A 20,534-nucleotide genomic window follows, 5' to 3' on the forward strand; every position below is an offset into this window, starting at 1 on the left:
ATCTATTGTTGTATATTATCTGTTTTTCATTCTGACTTCCCCCCTGTTGTTTTTCATACCCTCTGCTTTTTTCCCCCATTGCATTGAAGACATTCAAATTTTATTTTGGATGCTTTTAAATAGCAGAGTGTAGGATAGTTATACTAACTAATAATACTTACAAATTAAGGTAATGAGAACATCTGCTATTATTTTAAAATGGAACAAATCAGCTGCCTTTTCAGATGTCAGCCAGGTCAAACTATTCATTTCCTTCTTTTTTTAAGTTGACCGAGCTGAACAGAGTGTTCTGGTTTTTAACAAGAGGGCTTTAGGACAAGGTCCAAGTTCATTGATTCCTATTGCATTCATCCATTTTCTCACTTACTTTCTTAAAGAATAAAGTAAGTTAACAGGAGGATAACTGTGTCTCTTTAACTTTGAAAATGGAATTTAATTTTTCACTGATGTGCCCTTAGGTAAAGGGCATTTGTCAGATAACTGCATATGTTCTAATGGATTGGTCAGTCTGTATTAAGAGTTCCCAGGTGACGCTAACACTTCAAACATTGATTGGTCATATTTGATCTGATGGTGACAGTGTTTCAAAAGTCCCACTGGATGGCTTATAAACAACTACCCTTTCCTTGATTATGATTAATTGCATAGAGATAAATTAGACATTTCAAAATTTACTGGTAATGGCACAGGGGAGTGACAGAAAGTTGTTAACAATAAGTTTCATTATGAAGCAACAGTACTGTGGTTAACAAAAGAAGAACAGATTAATAACAACTGCTCTTCATTTGTATTTGGCATTGGGCTTTGTGAATTGCTTATGTTTCTGGGTAAGGTTTAGAAAGTATTCAATGAAGCCTAATTTGTCAAGGTTACTTACACTTTACCATATTTTTCCAAACTATATCTTTCTGGATAGTACCACACATAAATATTTTCATTGTGTTATGTGTTTATTTGCAATATTGATGACACTGTAAAATGTGGGGGATTAGCACCTCTTTAACCAATGTCAGATAAGGAATTAAGATCAGAAACACTAGTGTCTTCATTTTAGAAATATGGAAGTTAACTTTGATTATTATTCAGCTTTTGTGGCTGATGAGCCAGCTATAAGTCATATTGAGGAAAATTTATTGTCTAGAAATCATGCCACTGAATATTTTATCTTACTCGAAATATGCTATAAAGGGGCTGCATCTTTAATCAAATACATGATGATGTTGCAATCTCTTGGTCCTACTGTCATATTAAAAATTTGACAAAAAGAAAAGTTGAGGTTAAGCAAAACTAATGACACAGCTCATGGGAAGAGCAGTGACTGTGGATATTATTCCTCAAAGAAATGGTTCCCCTTTCCTTTTATTTTTGGCCACTAACTATGAGAAAGGGAATATATTGTTTAGATCCCACTTATCCCAATATATACCAATATACAGAATCACAAGTAATGCTGTAGTTGGTGGGAGGAGGGGTGGGATAAAGATTAGAAATCAAATAGTGGTTACTCAAGTATTTTTGTTCCCTGTCTTTGGTTCAAAGTCGAGAGAGTAGAGAGAGAGAGAGAGAGAGAAACAAACACCCACCTTATGTTCAGAGGTTTCCAAGTGTGTGTTATGTTCTAAATGCTTGTCTCCAGGGTGATCACATCCCTCTTCCCTTCTACCATCCATTTATGGATGTTTCTAGGGTTTTGTTGTAGTGGTGCTGTTTTGCTTAGGATTGAAAAGAGGAAATGACTGTTCATTGGTACATTTGACTTTCAGTTTAAGCTTCTTTACTAGAATTGGACAGACTCTATCCTAATATTTTTTTTCCATTTCAGTGATGAAACATCATAAATAAGGGATACCTCAGTGTCCCTTTTGTGTTTTCAGAATAGTAGCTAAATTTGAAAAGACTCTGAAAGAAAAAAGACCTATAGGGAGATTGAAATATTAATTAAATATTTTCAAATTAGCATCATAGTTACCTTGACCTTAATTAGCTATTTTTAGCCTCAATCTCACTGTTCTCTTAGATACTCTAAGTATCTTTTATCCTTATATCCCTCATGGCCTGGGAGAGACTAATTGCTCATTCCACAAAATTTAAAAGCACTCTACTGAGTCTTACCGTTTCCAGATCACTCCAAATAATAGATATGCAAACCAATAGTGTTCAATAGAACACTTTAGGTGATAGAAACACTTATACTGTCTTGTCCAGTAGCAATTTGCCACACGTGGCATTTGGGCATTTAAAATGTAATTAGCATGCCTGAGAAACTAGATTTTTATTTAAATTTAATAACCACATATGACTAGTAGTTACCATATCAGAATAGCATAACTGTATCTGTATGTTCTGGATAATATGGATATCTGTTATTTTGAACAAACTCAATGATATTTCTTTAAGGGTTGGGGGTATAGCTTAGTGGTAGAGTGCTTGCTTAGAATGTGTGAGGCCCTGGTTTCAATACCCAGGACCACAAAGTACTACTACTACTACTATTCCTTTCAAAAATACTTTTCTAAGTACAATCCCATTTCTTATTTAATTAAAAGTTGATGTAAATCATTTATTATGTATTTATCTGTGTGTATGTTTAGACTTTGGGAGCAGTGGATTTTAGAAGGGAAGAGAATGGCAATTATATTTATGTTTGTATATGTTATAATTAAGAAAAATTGTATGACAAGCTATTCTATGAGAAATATGGTTTACTATAAAGATTTATTGTATATAAAGGCAGGTGGTATGTTAATTCAGTATTATAGCAAGCTTATTCAGTGGTCAGTATATTATTATTTTTGCTTATAGAAAGGGAAGCTAAGAAGTCAAGACTTAATGTAAGAGACCACTGAGTGGCCTCTGAGAATACCAGGTGACACAGATGTTACTGGCTACATTAACTTCCTTACTCACTAACATTATGTGCACCATGCTTCATCATACTGGACTCACTTTTCCTGCTATAGAATGTGGAGATTTTCATCCTGAATTTTGATTAGATTGTCCTTCTTTACATTTTTTCTTTCTGCTGAAATCCTATCTACTTTTATTTATTTATTTATTTATTTATTTTTGCAGTACTGGGGCTTGAACTCAGGGCCTTTACCTTGAGCCACTTCACCAGCCCTATTTTTGTGAAGGGTTTTTTTGAGACAGGGTCTTGAAGAATTATTTTCCCCAGGTGGCTTCTAACTGAAATCCTTCTGATCTCTGCCCCCTGAGCAGCTAGGATTATAGGCGTGAGCCACCGGTGTCTGGCTCCCATCTACTCTTGAAGGCCAAGTCCATGCCTTTTGTACATGGGCCCTTGAGCTTCTGCTTCTTCAGCACTGTGTGTGAGAGTTCTTTTCCTGTACCTACCAACCTAACTGAAACATGATTAGACCAAAACAGAGGCAGTAGGGCAGGTTTTAAATATACTGGAAAGTTCACCTTAGCTCTAAACTTGATTTCCAATTAGAAGCGGTTTTTTTTGACAGATAGGTACTACATGGGGAAAGGTACTTGAAGACACAAGGAAGATCAGACTTTCCATAATCTTTTAGTTATTAGCTCCCTGTATCCGGTATTCATGGTATCTCAATTGTCTCCCAACTTCTGGGCATAATATAGTATTTTATTTTGCTATTCATAAAATATAATTATTTGATCTTTATTGATATCAAAGATCCAGATAGAAACCATTTTTCTTAACAAATGTATTCTTTCAAAAAACATCATTCCTTCATCAAAAGATTAATAGTCTTATTCTCAAGTTCTTTCAAGTGGACCAGTTTGGAATGGCTGATTTTTTCTTTCTTAGTACACATCATACTTAAGTTTATGAGTTAGCCAACATGCTTAAGTCTCCTTAAATTTGAATATGTTGTCCTTAGTTGCTCTAGATTTTGTGAGCACGGAGTCTGCATCCAAAAGACAATCAATGATAATTTAACCAACTGCTTTGCTGCTTTTGGTGCCATCTGCTCAGTTGAGGATCTTGGGATACTCACTATTCTACTTTACCAAGGCTATATCTGATCTGTCACTGGCAACATCTCATGCCTAAGAGTGTATGCATGAATTAGGATTGTTTGGATTTCAAGTGGTGATGTCTCATATAGAAATGCTTTAAGCAAAAGATATTTAATCAAAATACATTAAACAGAGAACAAAAATAGTGTGGGAAGTATCACCAAGCAGTTAGGCCACATGAACACTTAAGTACCTATAGATAACTAACTTAAAAAAATCTGTCTCTTATCTTTGTTTTTCTTTGTATGTTGGTATCATTCCTTATTTCAGCTGAAATATTGAGGGAAACATAACCAACATCCACCCAACTTGCCTTTCTGGGTCACAAGTCCAAATATCCTGGAAAAGTGTCTAACTGGTTCAACTTGGTTCTGCCCATTCCACTATCAGTTTACTGCTTGTTACTCTCATTACTCTGACTTTGACTTCATTCTTTTTCCAGTGAAAATAAAAGGTTAAGAGACAGTTTAGGACTAGATTGTAGGGCTTTAAGATTCATCTAATAAAGGAGAAATTTACATAACTTTAAGAACAAGAAATTACATAAAGCACTTTAGAATTGTAAATGGACCATATAGCTAAATCTGGTCATTGAGATGATCAGGTAGATGCTTAACCTGGGAAGATCTAATCAGATAAGAAGAAAGCCTCAGAGGTGCACAGGAAGTCATCAAATCTGTACAGTTAGGTTAGTGTAACCCACTGCCTTTTGTCTAATTTCTTAGTTCTCACAACCTTTCTTTTCCTTTGTGTACTATACTTAAATTCTATTTTATAATTAAATAATAGCTATTATCACTCGACTCCAGAGCTTTGTGCAAGCTTTCATTTTTATCTAGTTGCTCTAATGTATCTGTCAAATCTCAACTAAGCTAGGGTGTTAAGAGAGAAGATGAAATGAGTACAATAAAACTGAGAAAATTATGAATTCAGAAAATGGAAGTATCTTTCCAACAGATTATTGGAAAATTGGAGCAGAAGATGTAAATTTGATTCAATGAATTTTTTCAGTGTCTACTATTTTCAATCTTGCTTTAGTCAAAAAGACTACAAGATGTTGGATTTGGAAAGTAAAATCAAGTAGGTGTGTAGATTTAGGAATTAGAGCAGAGGTTCTCACTTTGAGTGGTAAAACTTTTGAAATATATGATATACATTGGGCAATGAGCAAAATAAAACATGGATATACTACATTTAAAGGAAATATAAAATTTTGTGCTTAGTAAGGTGCCATCTTGTGCTAAACTTTATCACAGATAATCTTTAACACCTGCCAAAAGTTTAGGAAAGAATTATAGAAGGAAAAACTTTAAATTGAGAATATACTGTTTTATTTGCTTGATGTTCTTTGACCTGAGAGAAGAAATGGCATAATGATTTTGGTGATAGGAATTTTGGTGGAGCCCAATGAGATCATGGCTGAGAATGAGTTAATAAGGGATCACACCTTGAGTATGTTCTCTTAGGGCATCACAGTGTATTTTCTTTGCTCCCTGCCTCCAATATCCAGTTCCATGGAAATAAGGGTAAATAGTCCACTACTACATATGAAGAGACAGTAGGCTCTTAACTCTGGCGATATATGAGAATCAGTTGAGGAGTTTTAAAACAAATTAGATGACAAAGTCCACCACATGCATATTCAGTTAGTCTGTAGGGTGATGTGTATATAGTTTTTAAAAAAATACTCTCCAATTGATCCCAATCTGCAGCTAGTATTGAGAATCAATGACAGAGAGATGAAAAATAATCATGAATGTTGTCATCTAGTAATCAAGAGTTTTGATTTATAATTCACACTTAAGGCATTCCAATTCAACTACCCTGTTTCACAGTTCTCTTAGCTGGGAGCTGAAGGAATGAGACTAAAAGACCTCATGTACATTTGTAGCTCTATAACTCCTTAGATATAGTCCACAAACTTTTATATAAACAAAACCTTATGTAAATAGATCTTATATAGTTAATCAGTAAAGAAAATGATATATGTATAAATGTACATAATAATGTTCTACATAAAATTCAAACAGATCACATTGAGGAATTAAATTACTTAATGTTTTCCTGCTATGGCTACTTCAATAAATTAAAGAAATTTCACCCAACAAATGAGACTGTCCCTGGTTTTCATCATCATCATATAGAGAGGATTTTAAAAATCATTTCTTCTAATTTTCCTTTCATCAATCTTTTTAAGTTTCTCCATCAATTCTTCAAAGTTTTCCATGATAATATAAAAGCTGTCATCACAATTGCTTTCTGGGTCAACTGAACAATGTTTCACTTGTTGAATATGAGGAGATTCTTAAAATCACTTACCTATTCTTTTCATAGTTGTAACCAATGTGCATCAAATGGTGTCAGCCTGGATTTCATATCATTGTCTGTGGGTATGACTTTAAAGAGTGAGATGGTAGAGGGAATTATTGCACTGCTACAAATTGCTATTTCTATGTCATTCTTTCAGTTTCTCTACTATAGCTGAGGTTTGATTTAACATAATTACTGTTCCCATTTTCTTGACAAAGAAACTGAGAGTCTGAGTGTTTTGTTGTTTGCCTAGTTTGCACAGAGACTTCAAGAGCAAGTTGCTATCAGGACTGTTTTATTCTAAACACTGAAGCTTTATGGCAGCTCCTGACTGTTACATGAAATAAACACTCATTCAATAAACATTTAAGGAAAATCATCTGTGTGTATGGAGTTGCAAGTGATAGGTAATGAATGAGATTCTCAGTCACATTCTTCTTAAGAGGGAAGAATATAAGTGTTCCTGTTGTTGTTGTTGTTGGCAGGATTTGATTATTGCTCAGAACAGAAGCCAACACCTGAGAATAAAGAGCACCAGATTTGGGTTGGATTACACTGGATAAGATGGAGGATTTTGCTTCTTGCTTTAAGGAAAAGGGTGAAAGAGAGACAGGGTAGAAGCAAGAAAAGGCAGGAGACTATGAACTGTCATAACCCTAGTCAAGTCTAACAAATCTAAATAATTCTTGGGAGTGAGTTTCTTACAGAAACTGGAAAGGATCTTGGTTCTCCCTCCAGAGCATTCCAAAGTGATGTGTGTGTTATTTACAATGAAGATGCTAGCTTCTTTAGAAAATTTATTGTTCTCCTGTTTAAAAATATTAAGCAATTCCCAGAGCATTTAAATTCAATTTGGTGTGACTAGTTCGTTGTAGCTTTGCATTTAAGTCCAGAGAAGAGCCTTCAGAATACTGAAACCAGCCCCTAAACTTACATTCTAAATTTAGGTTAGGTAATTAGTTTGGTTCCCCACAAGAAATGGGTAACAGTAATGGTGAATGCTCATTCGTTTGAACCTACCTGGAAAAGCAGATGTCTTATTTGTGTGCTTTAACAGCATTGAAATAACTCTTGACACCAACACTTTCACTTCAACTTGTGTACCTTCAAAATTTGACATTTTCTACTTGTAAAAGTTTGTCATACCAATTTCATACCTTCTACAGAAATGGCACTTGAGCTAAATGCTACTTGTGTTCACCTTGGAAGAAAATCAAATGGGTATGTAACCTGGCATGAAAGTACAATAGGGTGCTAAATTGTATTTTCTGACTAAGGAAACCGGCAAAGATATTTTCAGCATCAGTCAATGGAACACTGCTTGAGGAACTTGTGTTCTGCTGTGTCTGCAGTTGTATAATCACTGGGGATCTGATTAGCTCCATGTGTGTCTTTTCTCATTTGTCATCTAACTCAGAGATCCATATGCAAATAAGAGTTAATGGGGGCACTACATATAAATTGTCATACTCCCTGAGAGATTTTACTCTTCCTCTCACAGAAATGAAATAATAGATTGTTTTTCTTCATGGCAAGAGGAATATTTTCTGCATTTAGTTTCTGAGTTCATTTTAAATGACAAACTTATGTCCTATCTTCTGTGGGTCATTAAAACTAAATTGGTTAAATACAGTGGTCATTTCAGTAAAACAAACAAACAAAAATCTAACAAATAGATCTCAGAGAACTTTTGTGTATAGTAAACATATATGAGTTTCTAAATTTACAGTGCAATAGGCCACATCCTGGACTTTGGTGAATTCCCAGAGTAAATGCTTAAATAATTTTTCAAAAATAGCCATTTGGTCTCTACTGATTATCCATCTCTGCTGCATCACACATCATTCAATCATTTTCTTTTGAAATCTCTACATCTTTTGTTTCATCCTACCTTTGTCAGGTTATTTATGTATGAACAAATATGAATTATAATCACCTGTTATCTTAGATCTGTAAGATAATTTCCCTCTTGCATGAAGTGACTACATTGCATTTTCACATTCAGCTAATTAGACTTGGTTAGACAAGATGAATTATATCTATTATTATAAGAATGGTCTATCTTGGCTATCATTTAGATCCATGTTGAAAAGCAAAAATACATTAAGTCACAAATTCATGCATTGTTGAAATATTTTAAGCCCTTTTTCATTGTTGTGCTGGGGATATACTGTGATATTTACAAAAGATCTTATATCAAATATATCATATTGAATTCACCCCTTCCATCATTCTCATTTATCCCCCTTTCCTCCTGGAATAATTTCAACAGGTCTCAGTTTTCCATTTACATACGTGTACACAGTATTTGCACCATATTCACCTCGAATACACTTTCCCCACATTCTCTCCCTCCCCACGGGTACCAATTCTCCCCGGCAGGACTTGTCCTACCCTCCTGTTCTCCAGTTTTGTCAAAAAAAAAAAAGACATTGTTGTTTGTTAAGGATAGCTACACAGAGAGTTTTCTTGTGACATTTCCACGTGTATATGTATTATAACCCATATTGGTCCATCTCCTCTACTTTTCTCCTTTCTACCTTAGTCTCCTTCTTATGGTGATTTCTACAGGTTTAAAAATTCTATATTTATTCTTGTATAGAGAATACATCAGCCATATTCATCTTGTTTACTTCCTTCTTTTATCCTCCCTCTCTTGTATGCAACCTCCCCTCAGCATGACCTGTTTTTCATAATGTTGCTGTATTTGTATTAGGTCTATATTCCACATATGAGAGAAAACATGTGGCTTTTGGCTTTCTGAACTTGTAAGTCCTTTATTATACTAAAATAAAATCTGCAAATAAATCTCTACTGCCTAATACAGAGGCAAAATTTCTCATAAAGGGACAAAGTAGGCTGGGATTTGTTCAAAAGTAGTATTGTAAAATCCAAGTTATTTAGTTAGGGATTTTCTCTAAAGATCATATACAATATGACCCTGGTTTCTCTCCTTTATGTCTGAACTATCTTCAGAGGATGTTTTTTTCCTGGGTTCTACTCATGATAGATCCTTGATGAGGCACATAAAGAACTGAGGTAGGTAGACTGATAAGACAGATGCCATCAATAAATGCCTCCACAAAAATACTTGCCTGTCACAAGTTAATTTGATGTAGTATTTTCTGTCATGAGGCTGGATTAATTTTGTCCATTTTCTCCTCTTGTCGTAATTCTTGTCATGTGAATAAGAATGTATTATAAAGAAGAACATACTAGACATTATAATTCTGTGATAACTCATTTCTGTGACAAAGAATATAATGAGACCAGACAATAGTGCAAATTCATCATATTCTTCCAGTGAACTTAATATTGACTTTCTGGCTTCCCTTCATGATTTCGAAGGCATGTCATTTATGGTTTTTTACCAACCAAATGATTAAAGGAATCACAGTTGAAAGACTTGTGCTGATTACAAAAGCCTTTTCAGAAGGGAAATAATAGAACCATTTTGATTTTCTTTCCTTTCCAGCTTAAACACATATTTAATGTATATCTGTAATTTCATTTTGATGAAGAAAGACTCCTAGATTTGATAAAGTTGTCAAAAATGTTATAAACTAGAAGATTGGACAGCATTTATCATTGTGGAGAGTGAATTTTTGCAATAAATCACTATTATAAGTCATAAAGCAAAAACAATGTTTAATAATAAAGAATCTTTCTAAAACACACTCCATATTTTGTCCCAGTAGCTGGAGCAGAGGAAGCACTTTTAGCACGGTCTGAAGTTGTAGCAAATTCATAAGTGCCTTCCTATGAAGAGTGTTTTTTTTTTTATTTTTAAAATTGAGCTCCATCTGTGTCACCCTCACCCTAACTTCATGGATGATTCTTCCATTTATTTTTTCTGTGTTGGAACAGAGAAGAAATTACTCACAAACTACTACTCCTTTTTAAAATATAATTTCAAGCAACTATTTAAACAGAAATATGGAAGACAGACTCTGTAGGGAATACTGGAGCAGGAAAAATAGATTTATAGTATTAATATAAAATATTTGTTAAAATTGCTATACTCATTATGGTCAATGAAAATAATACAAAAGTCACTTTTTTATTCTGAATTCAGATAGCTCCTCCAAATTATTCTTAACATACACATTAGAAATGAACTGCTAATAATTGGTTTTGTTTCAAAAGTTAAAGCCTGTTTATGATTCCTGTTATAAGATTCAATTCTATTTGCTTGGCACCTATATAGGTAATGTTAAATAAGTGCTCATTGAGTAGATGATTAAATGTTCTAAGTTTATAAAGAAGAAAATATACACTTATGTAGCTGGGTCTCATTTTCTCTCTGGCATTAATAAGTGCACTAAATACTAACAATTTTTTTTCCTATTGAACTCTAAGTAGGAAAGGTAAGAATCCCATTAAACATTCATGTGGGGTAGGGTACATAGCTCATGCTGTCATTTCTGTACTTGGAGGATAGAGATCAGGAGGATCATGGTCTAAGGCTAGCTGTGGCAAAAAGTTAGGGAGACCCAAATAAACTGGACATGGTGGCATGTACCTGTCTACCATGTTCTGTTCTACAGAACACATAAATAGGAGGCTCACATTCCAGGTATAACTGGGCAAAATCATGAGACTGCATTTGAAAATACTAAAGGAAAAAGGTTGGAATCATGGCTCAAATGGTAAAAGACTTGCCTAGCAAGTACAAAATCCTGACTTCAAATCCCAGCACCACCAAAAAACCAAAAAAAAAAAAAACAAACCCCAAAAAACCCAAAAAAACAAACCCAAGAAACCTCTTGTGAACTATTTGGAAATCTGTGTGTATAAACAAGAACTCTATACATGTGAGTATATACACAAATATAAATACACTCAGAATGTACTGTCATGGAAAGAACTAATAGGCCTTGATTGTGCTTCTCCCTTTATGTGAACTTCAGTCTCAATATCCTTGATTATAAAATTTAATCACTAGACATTTTCATTGTAGCCTTTTCTATTTCTTCATACATATACAAAAACAATTATAAATTAAACCAATAAATTTCACTTGACCCGATTTCATGGATTTTTTTAATCTAAGAGAAAAGAATTAGACATTTTACTTGAATTTTTTTTTGCCAAGCTCCTTTGATGAAGATGTCAAAACCTAATGTTTGATTTTTTTTTCTTTCCCTAATTACAATCACCTGTAGCAAAAATGTGCAATAGTATTCTTTTCTTGTTAAAATGTGGGGATTCTATTCTGGTGTTCAAATTGGAATATCTCCAGCCAGTCTCTGTGAAGTATAGTACAAAGAATACATTCTTTAACTGAGGCACAATTTATCCAGATAGAGACCTACTCTCCAATCTCCTGGAAATTCAGTGGCCTTTTGAGAACAAAAGGTCCAATCTGATGTGAATCCCTGCAAATGGTGTCCACACAGGAAGCCTGTGTTACCCAATAGGGGAGCAGATAATTGGCCAGACAGTCTTGGAATGAATTTAGCTTCTGGTTGGCAGGTGGGGTATATTATAAAGCACTATATCCAAGCTGGGCTCTCTAATTTGTTTTTAATTACTGTGTTTACCTGAGAAAGGCTGTAAGGTCTACTCATTGCTCATATAGCTATGCTAACAGACTGTTAGGAGATTTACAAACTGGGTTTTACACAGTGTCCTTTCTATCCCCTGTGGTGATCTGAATAGCAGTTATTTATTTAGATCTATAAGTTTAAGTTTTAATATCTCCTGTAAGAATAGAAGAGAAAGCTTATTCTTATTAAATCAATTTCAACTAGAAATGACTGTAAGACTGTATTACCCTTTAAGCGTGTCTATGATTTTCATTTTGTTTCTTGGCAATGAAAACAGAGTATTTTGTGTGAAATGTCCATGGGTGTCAACAAATAAATAGTGATTTATGTGCACACTCTTATGGCCTAGGGAGGGGGAGGCAGGGTAGGTATGAGAAGAGCAGCCAGGACTCAAGTGAAGCCAAGAAAATGGTGAGCCAGGTGCCTTCCCAGCAGGAAGTGTGCCCAGGAGCAGATCCTCAGAGCTCAAACTGGGTCAAATGGGGTTTAGAGGAGCACAGGTGCTGGGCAAATCTATGCCTACAACCTGGGAGCAATCGTGGGTTAACCTGGGATAATATGATTAGGCAGAGAGATGACCTACAAGAATTACAAGGAGATGGAATTAGGTTGTCAGATGATGTATTTAAAGCAAGTGAGTGAGAAAGTTCGCACAGAAGCAGAAAGGGCCTTTAGAAAATCTCCAGATGTCGAACTTGAGAGTGGAGATGGTGTTGCTTATAATTATGGTTCTAGGACCTTCAAGCTGTTGGCATGGTGGTAAGGGATTGATACGAATTATAACAAATCTAAGACGGAACTGTCGTGTTGCATTGTAGCAATTTAAAATCCCCAGTATAAATTTTAAATGCAAAATATTTGTGTTAAATATTTAACCCTATCTTTGCTCCCTGGAGTAGGAGGTGCATTTTTTAAAAAGCAGGTGCACTCTAGCTCAGTCCTTTAGAGTCTACTGTATCTCCAGGCATATAATTAGTTTCTAATGAGTTTCATCTAATATTTATTGAAAAAACGAATGATTTTTCTTTCTACAATATTTTAGTCTCATATCTTCAAGATGTAAATTATGGCTTTCTGCCGAGAAGAATTTAACACAGGCAGTACTAAGCTGAGCTTAGAATTTTTCTGTGGAATTTAGGTACCACCTCATCTTGACCTGATATTCTAAATATTTTTGTTTTGTTGCATTTGAAGACATATATGGGTTATATTTTCTGTATATTTTTCTTGTTTCAAATTTATTTAGTCATTGTTAATGCTGTTAGAAGTCATTATTGTACTTATGTGCTAGTAACACAATATTATAAGGCCAAGGACCCCCCAAATTTTTTTGAGACCAGGGTTTGCCATGTTACCCAAGACAGTCTCAAACTTGTGGCTCAAGTGATTCTTCCACTTTAACCTTCCAAGTAGGTGCAACTATAGTCATGTGCAGTTTATCTCAACTAAGGGATCCAGGAATTCTGACCTCAATCTAAAGTACCACTTTAAAGAGAAAGATGAGTGTTAGTAATATTTTTCTCTTCTGTAGATTTCAATCTAAAATATATTGCTAAACCATTGCTTCTCAAATTGAAGTCATACCTACTTCCTTGGTAAGATGGAATGAAGTGGTGGGATTGATGTTGCATAGAGTTGAGAGCAGCAAATTGTACTTCTCTAGGTTCATTTCAGTTATGCTACTTACTAGTGTTATGATTGGTTGAAGTTATCTCATTTGTAAATGGGAAAATAAAGGTACCTTAGCGTTGGTGTAAAGATAGAATATGTTAATATGTGTAATGTACTTAGAATCATAGTAGACCCACAGTAAGCATTATATGTTTTTATTATTTAATTATAATTCTGATTCTGATTATTGTAATTTATTGTGATTTATACTTGAACAGAGGAAGAAGGTATGGAGGATAGTAACAGGAACTTGGTTCTTAAAAGTCAATAAATGGTAGATGGAATGAAATGGAAACATTCTTTCTGATCAAGTTTCTTGCTATCTGGACATATAATAAGGATTTTATTTTCTGTCTAGGTGTTGGATAGCATGATGAATATAATGTACATATCTTTATAAACAGAGATAATGTAGTTATATGCAATACAACTTTACATTATAAGAAAAATGATTAGACTGCTTTCATGACAAGTGTAATTATGAAATAATATTGACAGAGAATTTAAGACTTGTGTAATTAATGCAAAATGATAATAACAAGTATTTTACAGGCTATTGAAAATCAAAGAAAATTTATCCCATAAAACAAGAAAACAGATCTAATGTGGAGGTGTTCAAGGAGGATCTTCAATTATAAAGGAAAACTTGGATAACAAGGTGATGAAATTTGATCATCCAAGAATAATAATGACTCTAATAAAGGTGTTATCAGTAGATCTTTGCTGAGTGGTGTTAACCCAAACCCTAGCTGTGACATCATAATCAATATACCCACATGTATAATTTCTTCCTGGGATTGCTGCCTATTGTTTGCAATCCTTCCACAATAGGAGGCTGATATGCAATTGTGAATGCGTGAATCACACTGGTTTACTCCCTAATTTCATCTGAGAAAACCATTTTATAGACTAATATCTTGATTCCACACAGGAAAGAGATGAAATACACAATAAAGTGTCCACAGGGGGTTTCAGAATTTCATTTGGGGTGTCATATTAGCCATTAAAATGCAATGTGGTAAAAAGACATATAGAGGATATGAAATGATGATTTCCTGCTGAAAAATGTAGAAAAAAAAGACTGCTTCTGCTCAGAGCACTGCATTTTATTCATAGCTTCAATTGGTATCTTGGCTTGGATCACAGAACTTCTAGTTAGTTTGCAGAGAAGGTTTTATAAGCCTCTTGGGTGAAAGGAAATGGTCCACCAGTAGGAGGCTAGCTCAAGAAAACAGAGGAGGGGAGATGAAGAAAACTAGTCAGCAGTGTGAAAGGTGGAGCAAAAGTTTCCTAGGGGAACTGTGCATGAATGGATCAGTTTAAAAAAATAAGAGCTTAGAGGACAATGGAAGGGCAAGGTAATTAGCTGAGCCTACATAAGAAAAATAGAAAGAAAAGAAACTCCTACACTGTGAGCAAACAGCTGGTTTAAAGGAGAAAATTTCAAACTGATTATGTATTATTTTAAATCCATAGACCAAAGAAGAGAATGTGGCAATACAGTATAACCATTTGCTAATACCTACATTAACAAATCCATGGTATTTGCAGAGAACCATGATTTAGCAGAAAAGAAAACAAAATCGCATTTAGTTCAATAATTTTGAGAGGAGATGCATTTACTTTATAATGTGTTTGCACTTAGAATTTGTGTAGATTGGACCTTTTGTTGTATATGCAAACATTACAATTATTTCTGTATATGTTTACATCACACTGTATTTTGTTATATGTGATACTCATATTACATTAATGTAACGTAATATATATTTTGCTCTTCCTTCTGTTTTTAGGATTCAGACTATGTTGACTGGGAATGTAGCTCAGTTGGTATAGCTGCCTAGCACGTGTGAAGCCCTAGGTTAGATCCCCACCACAACAACGACAACAACAGATTTGAATTATTGCTATGAAAAAGTTACTGTGAAGTGTTTGCAGAGCAGAGCCATTTTCAAATGGATGGGCCATGTTCATTTAAATTAACTTGGAGGATCAAATCCTGTGAGCTCTACCTTTAAAATATATCCAGAAGCTCACAGTTCTCAACCCTTGCCTTGCTAGTTTCTTGTTGATACTGGGTTGTCTCCCTGTTTTATCTTATTTGTAAAGTAAGGGCCAGTTTCATGCTCCTCCTCCACTTGCACTCTAATCTCACCCATCTCATTCAGAGTCCAAGTCCCTGCATGACCAACCCTCACATAAAGAGCACTCTTCAGAAAGATCTAGAAGTGCTATGGAGCCTGGTACACATGACTAACCCTCGTATCTAGCTGGTAGTCAAAGCACTTTTTTCCTGGCTGACCTACTTACAAAAGATTGGAAGTCAATCATTTTGCTTTCCATGTCCCACAAACTTGGATATAATTTCTGGCACTGCATACACTATAACCCAGTTCTGTGAGAATATAACCATTTGGAATTTGTTGAATTGGGTTTCACCTGTAATATTTATTATAGTTTGTACTATGCTTAATGATTAAAAAAACTGGATATGTTGCTATCTCAGGATCCAAAGTTCCAAACTGACTTTTAAGGAAGTTGAAATAAATATTAAAATTATCATTTTGAGAGTAGAAAGTTCCAGTTAGGCATTGTATGGATGTAACTTTAAACTGTGAGGGACACACTTTTAGAGTGACTCAAGTAGCCAAAAAATAGAGGGAAATTATTTGACTGAGCTGATTCTTTTAAGATGCTTTTAAGCAAAGGGGAGAAGTAACATGTATAATTGATGAGAATGCAGCATTGCATAAGTATTACAAACTTTTGGGCCAGATACAGTGGCTCACAAATTAATTCATTGTTAAAACACAGATTCAAGGGCTTGCATATAGAAATTGCTTTAGAGCAGAATTTCTAGCTCAAAAACATGTTTATTGAGAAGTAGTCTCTGGACTTCACTTTGAGAAACATTAGTATAAACTAGAAGACAAGAAGATAGAACCTAGTCTTGATAAGGCACTAACTAGCTATGTGGTTTCAAAAGTTAATATTTTTCTTTTTAATTTCTCCTTTTATGATATTTAAAATACAAAATTGTGTATAAATTTTGTAACATATAAATAATCGCCCCATGAATTGTCTAATATAATCTTTCTAGCATTTTATAAAATAGTCATTACTGTTCTCATTTTATAGAAAGAATCCAAAGATCAGAAAGATTATCACAGACAGTTGTTACATGCCTGACCAGTGACAAAGCCAAAATGAGAAGTTTGACCCTATAGCTATGCCTTTCCTTGTTCTTCAAATTCAAAAGAGAATTCAGACTTTGAATAATTTTGCTTTTAGTTAAATTCTATGATTTATTCACCCAGTGGATAGATGCAGTGTTATTTTCAGCTCACATTTTCACTATAGTCAGGATTCAATTCCAAGGAGTTATTATTCTGGTTAAATTGGTATCTAAAATTCATTAAAGAACTTATCTTTTTGTTGTTCTAGACCACTCTGTTTTATTAATTGCTAAGTTGTACAGATGGCCTACTTCATAGTCACTTCTGTGGTTTGGCTGATGATTTTTTATAGTATAAGAGGCAATGGCAATGGGAGTGTCTAACAAAATAAATTGACTCCTGCTCTAGGAATACCTGAGGAAGTTGACTGGTAGCAGATTTCCTCTGGAGTACACAGTAATGTTAGCTTATGATTAGAGAGAAACAGAAATAACTTTCTCCTCCACTACCTACTTTTTGATGAAATGTGAAGGCAAAAGTGAGGAGCACTTGTATTAACTGTCCATCTAAGTATTGAGAATGTGTGGTCTATCCGCTCACAATCAGGCTTCCCAAAGTTGAAGCACAGGCTCATACTGCCTCCCTTTAGGGAAGAGATCTTTCAGCAGAAGCAGATGTCTTTTCTCCCAAAGCTGCTCCTGAAGAGGATGGGAGGAAGGAGAGGGAAGCTGTGCATGGACAATTGTTCTCTCAACTTCCCTGAATAGGTATGTTGTTCTTCCTCCTTGGAGATGAGTAAGGATAGGGCAAGAGGCCAGGAACACTGAAGGAAATTGCCTCTCTGTGCAAATCAGAGAAGTGTGGAATAAACATGATTGCATTACACTAATAATGTGCTTTGGTGACTTAAAATGGAAGCAAAAAGTTTGAGTAGAATTTGGAGCCTATTTGTCCTGGTGGAAGAATGTGTAAGAAATGAATATGTCTTTTCTGTGCCCTCAAGGTTCTCATATGCAAACTCCAGAATCAAGCTTCTTTTACCTACTGTAAGATGAGAGACTCTTCCCCACTCTCACACTGTATTTCTCTCCTTTTAGAGCCTCTCTTAGGAAAACTGCCTTCACTCTGACTTGAGATTCCAGTCCATTCTCTCCAGTACATCCATCCTCCTCCAGTTTGGATGCATTATTCTATAATAGAAAACTCTTGTGTTCCCAACAGACAGATATAGGAGGGCTATATTTTTTGAGAGGTTAGAAAGTTAAAGACTTGTCTAGTAGCATTGTTGATGTTCCATTTTTCAGGAATAGAAGAGCATCTAATTTGAAGGGCTGGATAGTAAACAGTGTTGCACAAAATTGGCATGATATTAAACCCGCACAGTCAAAACTCACTGAGTAACAGTGGCTAGAGAAAGCTCTATGGTAATCTAGGAAATAAGAATTTAGAGTATCAGGCAACAGAGAAAATCAAATTATTGTCATCTTTCTATTGGAACTGTATTCCAGCAAATATCTCATGCCATCAGTGGTAGACATTTAAGAAGCCATGGCTCTAAGCAAATATATTGCTTGGTTACTTCCCTAAAGCATTTTCATTTTTAATCTCCACTTGAAGATCTGCTATCCCTGTTTCTGCTCTTGTTCTTTCTTACCACAGATCTCTCTTTTCTTGCCATCAAAATAGAAATCATAGCTTAGCAGTGCTGGCAGAAGCCTGACTGTTTCTCTCCCAGCACACTCCTTTTACAAAGGAAACTGAGTCTCAGTGACATTAATTTATTTGCCCAAGCTCCCACTCACAAAGCAGCTGATACATTTCAGCTTACACAATCAACCACAGTCAATAAAAAATAACAGAGTTACATCAGAATAGTCAACTGCTCTCTATCTGTTCCCTTTTACAATTTTACTATTTGGAAAGCTATCTGTCTTCAAAGTTATGCATAACTCTTTATTGCAGTTTCTAGGGTTGATATTTCTGGAGATTCTTACAGGAACAATGTGTTGTAATATTGTCACTGTACTTGTTGTTGATAACTGTGTGCTTGGCACTATGCAAATTGTTCTTGGACCTAATTTTATATCAGCTTCACAACATTATTACATGAATTTCATAGAGGTAAAAGATCTTGAGGTGATCTCATCCAATTCAGTTACAGGTTTTGCCTTAGTATTCCAGTAAAGACAATGAAGGGATCATAATTTCCTTAAAGCAGGGACTCCAATAACAATAACTGAGTCCATTGAATAGTGTCTGTGAGTGCCGAGTGTTATTCATAATGAGTTGTTCTTGGGTGAGAGATGGGAGGGATATACTGGTAAACAGAGGTTCTCTTGAATGTAGAACTGTTTTCTGGGTCTATCACTCTAAGCAAGACAGTTAATAAGGTGTGGCACTATGGATGTTTATTGAGGGCATGATATAGATGATTTCCATTCTAGCCCTCGTGCTAGAAATTTCAGGTACACCTTCAAATATCACTTTATCTTATGGAGCTTATAAATGGTGCTCATTACCCAGTGCCACATAGGACCTGGTACCAGGTGCTTTGGACACTTATTTTCACTTCTCACTATAACTGCATTGTTCTAATTTTATATAGAATAACATTGAGGTTTAAAGAAGGCCTATAGCCAGGAAGACAGTAAGTGATAGAATTGACATCTGGTTCTAGTGTGTTGGCTCCAATATCTGTTCTCTTTACCAAGAACCAACACAACTTCCACCTCTGCATAGCTCTCTGCCCCTTCTCACTCTGTCTCCATAACTGCTCTGTCAATTAGTTTGACTTCTGGGACAGAAGTTATATTTTGAAAGTTAAAAATCAGGAATTCCACAGGTGCTGGTAAAATTGATTTCCATCTTGACTGATCTGTGACTGACATTCTTAGTCATATTAGTTATTTGAGTACTTCATTGCAGGAACATTTATCAGCAATTGCTATCTGTAAAATGTATCGAATGAGTGCTATTGCTATGGCAGCTCATGAGTTCTAAACTGTTTTTTTTTCCATAAACTCAGGGTATGATAGAGCAAAGATGGATCTTACAAACTCAAGTTGTTTCTCATTAGTAATTTCTGCAGTGACTAATGTTGTAACTTGGATGCATTTAGTGAGTACAAATGAGAATGGATGAAGTGAATGTAGTACAGATGGATCATTTTATATTTTTATAGAAACTGATTTGGTTTTGATTATCTAGTTACTGTTTATTCAGTGCCCCCTATGTGCTCAGCAGTATATTAGCTGCTAAGGTGATTGCAAACAATTATTAAACATTGTACCAGCTGTAAGTCTGTATCCTAGATAGTGTAGAAACATACACACACAGCCACAGCTCACATGTATTTTATTCAGAAAAACTTTAAGGCACATATATAATGCCTCATAAAAGCCCTTTGAAGCAGGCATCCCCAACCCTAAGTTACAGTGAAAAACAAATCTGAGGCTGATTGAAGTTAGGGGATACAGCAAGGATGTTGACTTTAACACAAGTCTTCTGAATATAAGACTGTGCACTTTCCACTATTCTGCCTCATCACACTTTATATGACCTTCAAATGACTGGTGTTGAATCAAGTGCTGTAGAAGTTCAGAAAGGGAAAGAATCCCTGTTGGCTAGGATACTTGCTCTTATGTGATGGGCAAGACTCAAAGTGATGTAGAGGAATGAAAAAAGCACATCTCAAGTCAGAGATATGAGAAGAAAGTCTGATAGAAATGTGCATAAGATGTGTTCAGAGCAATACATTAACAAAAGTGAAAGAAGTGAAGAATTGGTGTCAAACAGGGGTCAAAGATGATTTAGAGGACAG

The sequence above is a fragment of the Castor canadensis genome, chromosome 5 (assembly GCF_047511655.1).
Source record: "Castor canadensis chromosome 5, mCasCan1.hap1v2, whole genome shotgun sequence".
Lineage (NCBI taxonomy): Eukaryota > Metazoa > Chordata > Mammalia > Rodentia > Castoridae > Castor > Castor canadensis.